The following is a 4,176-nucleotide window of genomic DNA, read 5'->3' as shown; positions in this document are numbered from 1 at the left end:
TCCTTAAATACAAAGCCGTGCAGCCTGTGTTTGACTGTGTATATGGAGATAGTCTACCCAAGAAGCAAGAGAATAAAGGTAACTTTATGCAGGATAATGGATTGCTGCCCAACTTTCGCTCCTGTGCTTTACACACCAGTGATAATCGTTTAATTGAGTGGAAGAGTAGTGGAACAGAGATCGTTCAGGCCACCCCCTCCATTCACCATAAACAGGAGTCATTCATAGATTGAGAAGCTCCTGTTCAAACGACCAAACAGTCACTTGGTTTTCAGTTCTGCGAACAACCAAGCAACTTCGACAAGTGAGCGATTTCTCGCTCAGTGCCCTATTGGCAGTGGTGTGTACATGGGGCAATGTTTGCCCGAATTCGCTTTTCCCAGTGATAATCGCCCCATGTAAAGATACCTTTAATCTCTACCTATGCAGAAAATATCTCTATATTCCTCCATATGAAAATGGGGGTACGCAGAAGTACGAGAAAGGGTAATGTACCTTTTCGTCTCTGTACAAAATGGAACTGTAATACTGCCATATGTATGAGCGCTTTATGCAGATCACATTATGAGCTAATAAGCAATTTGAATGGTAGGATTAAGGCCTTGTTCATAAGAGCTTGCAATCTATGAGGAAATAGTTGTTGCACAAGAAGTACAACTGCTTGTTCTGTACGATGGTCCAGCCATTTTTTCTAAAGAGGGTAGTAAAGCTGTATGAGCCAGTCACCAGCCAGTACCTATGTATGTACAGATGTTAAGTGTATTAGGGTGCATGTAGGGTGGGAGATGCTGCAAGGTGAAGGGAGCCAGGTTCTGAGGGAAGTTGCAGAAGATGGGTAAGTGGAGAAGAGTTAAAATATGTGTGCTGGCAGCCCTAAGGTACCTATATACTGAGTAACTATCATTCAGATAGTCGCTCAGAAAAGTCACTAAGGGTTCCCACCCACTGGCGATATTTTCTTTCTTGCGCTGCCAGAGCACGAGAAAACTCTCGCATCGCAGCGCAAGAAAGAGGCCGGTATAGAACCGGCATATCGCAAGTGGTTTCAATGGGGCCAGTGACAGCAGCGCTAGCCCCATTGAAAGCATAGGGTGAATGCCGCGGACTTCTGCCACAGCGGGGACTGCGGGGATGAAGGAATCCTCTGCCACAGCTGTGGCAGAAGTCTGCGGCATTCTAGCCCATTGCTTTCAATGGGATCGGCTGCCGATCCCGTTGAAAGCACTACTTTCTGCCAAGCCCCGCAGAATGATTATCGGGGAAGGGTTTGAAATGTAAGCCCTTCCCCGATAATCATCAATAAGTGGTAAAAAAATTTAAAAAATTATTACTCACCTCTCCTGCGCTCAGCCGCGTCCTCCTGCTGGCTCCCCGGCACTGCTATTAAGCTCTTTCAGCAGTCGGGGATTTAAAAATCCCCACCTCCTGAAAGGGCTGTGCAGATTGGCTGAGGACTCAGCCAATAGCAGCTACTGCTTAGCTATTGGCTGAGCGCTCTGCCAATCACCCATAGCCCTTAGCTATTCATTCCCCGCGGGGATGAAGGAAACTCCTGCCACAGCTGTCACAGCTGTGACAGCTGTGGCAGAACTCCCTGGCATTCTCCATCTCTTTTTAGTGCGCTGCTGCCGCTGGTCCCATTGAAAAGACTGGCAATATGTCGGCGTGATGCCGATATCCCGGCGTCATGACGATTTTTTTTCTCGCACTGCGATGCAAGACTTTAACTTTAGTCTCGCATCGCAGTGGAGAAAATATCGCCAGTGGGTGGGAGCCCTAAAGGGTATGAACAGCAGTCATTCGTTTGTTTTATACAGAGCACTTATTGTTTGTTAGTTATTATTAGTTAGTTATTAGTTGTTCACTGAGATATTCTTTGTAGGGGAAATCTCTGTGCAAATTCATTCGCAAGTCGTTGAAGTACGAACAATTGCGACGTTAGACCAAACGACTTTTGATTGGTCGGCGACTACTTTTTAGGTGAGCTGAAATGAAATGACTAGTGAGCATATTATTGCTTGTCACCCAGTTGTGGCTTTGTTTACATGGAGCGACTATTGTTTACAATCGCTCTTTCGAGCAATTAGTTGGACTATAGTTGTATTATATATAAAGGTACATTTAGATCGTTAGCAGAAGGAAGAGCACAGGGTAAGGTGGTAGACAAAGAGGAGGGAGCAGATATACAGCAGTGCATCACTATGGAGAGCTTCATGGATAAAAGTGGCGCAGGGTGCAGCATCGTTGTGGAGGTTGGGCAGAAAGATTAGCTTGGCTGCTGCATTCAGGATAGATTGAATAGGGGAGGCTCTAACGAGCCTCAATTGTCAAGTATTTGGCAAAAGTCATTGATTCCTTTTCAGAAAAGTTAACCAAAAGTTTTGTTCTCAGATAGTTTTAAGGGGCGACTGAAAATGCAGAAATAAGGACATCTTTTCTGTGGATGTGCTTTTGCCACTTACATGCTGCCTTAAAGTGACTGTCCAGCTCATGAGCCAGTCAGTCGGAGCTGGGGATTTTCGTAGGTGTCTGAGAACAAATTCTGGACACAGAAATCTCAGACCTTTTGGTTTACATGGTTAACACAGGTTCAACAATCCCCTCCCCCAATGTAAATATCTACTGATTTGGGTATGTTTTTCTAACATAGCAGTAAAACACCTCCTTAGGCATTATCTTACTTGCACCCAGAACATGACCCAACACCCAATGTAGACACTCATTTTCCTTAATGAAGCCCTCCTGAACTTTAGTTAGTATGCACAAGGGAAATTAAAGTGCTAGTTTCACTGGCGTCACATGTGTGTAGTCTTAATTGAACCGTCTTCAATATTTTTAGTTTGGAAACTAATAGTTGTAACTGGAGTTAAAAAAGGCAATATACTTCACATTTCTAATGACTACAGTTGGACTGCATTATTTTGGGGCTGTAATTGTTGTGTTGCGTACATAGAAAAAGAACAGATCCATTGGGTGCCTCACGAAATCTATGTCCATATTTAGGAAGTTAGTTTTTGTTGCAAAAAGTCAATGGAAGAGGAATTAACAGAATTCGACAATTCGATCCCAATTTGACCATTTACAAAAAACCTTATAGTCAGCTCTATTAACATTCCCCCCTCTCCCCCACTCCCAAGGTACATGCACAGTAGCTAGTACAGACAACACGTCTGGAGATTTCATCACATGTATCGGGAACATCCAGCCACCCTCTGCCTGTGACATACGTGATGATGTTATGTTCTGAGCTTGGACTGGGAGCTATGGATCGACACATTAGCGGACGGTGGCGACTGAGGTTGCGGCAGCATCACAAGACTTGGCATCGTAACTTGAAAGTAGCTCACTTGCAAAAAAGTGTAGGTATATTACACATGGCGATGCAGGGGCAAGCACAGTGGGAAAGAAAACCTTATTCATATAATCGGGAAACCCCTTGAATGAGTAATAATAATAATCTTTAGTTGTATAGCGCCAACATGTTCCGCAGTGCTTACATAGACAGGGGGAATACAGACAGACAAAAAATACAAAAATTACAGAACCACGGTTACATAGTAATCAGTTGATGGAAACAGTAGGGGTGAGGGTCCTGCTCCAACGAGCTTACATACTACAAGTAATTGGGTGATACAGAAGGTCAAGGGCTGGAGATGTGCACGGTATGGTGAGGTGAACAGGGAGGGATGCTATACACATAAACAATGGTCAGACATTTAGCCGTGTGACGGCAGAATCGTTATGACTGCAGGAGCGGTTTATGATGGCTAGCAGGGATTGCAGTCAGTAGGTCAGGGAGCATGTTATCAGACGGCGTACAGAGGTTTTTTTTTAGGGAATGCGGTATGCCTCCCTGAAGAGGTGTGTTTTTAGAGCACGCCTGAAGTTCTGCGAGTCCTGGATTACCCGGGTAGCGTTTGGTAGTGCGATCCAAAAGACCGGTGCTGCTCTGGAGAAGTCTTGGAGGCGGGAATGAGAAGTTCAAATTAGAGGGGTGCGCAGTCTAGTTTTGTTAGCAGAGCGGAGGGTGCGGGCTGGGTGATGCATTGAGATGAGGGAGGCAATATAGGGGGGCACTGCGCTGTGGAGGGCTTTGTGGATGAAGGTAGCGAGTTTAAATTGAATTCTGTATTTAACGGGCAGCCAGTGCAGTGACCGACACAGGGCAGAGGCATC

Source organism: Eleutherodactylus coqui, chromosome 1 (genome assembly GCF_035609145.1).
Source record: "Eleutherodactylus coqui strain aEleCoq1 chromosome 1, aEleCoq1.hap1, whole genome shotgun sequence".
NCBI lineage: Eukaryota > Metazoa > Chordata > Amphibia > Anura > Eleutherodactylidae > Eleutherodactylus > Eleutherodactylus coqui.
Note: the sequence above shows the minus strand (reverse complement) of the source record.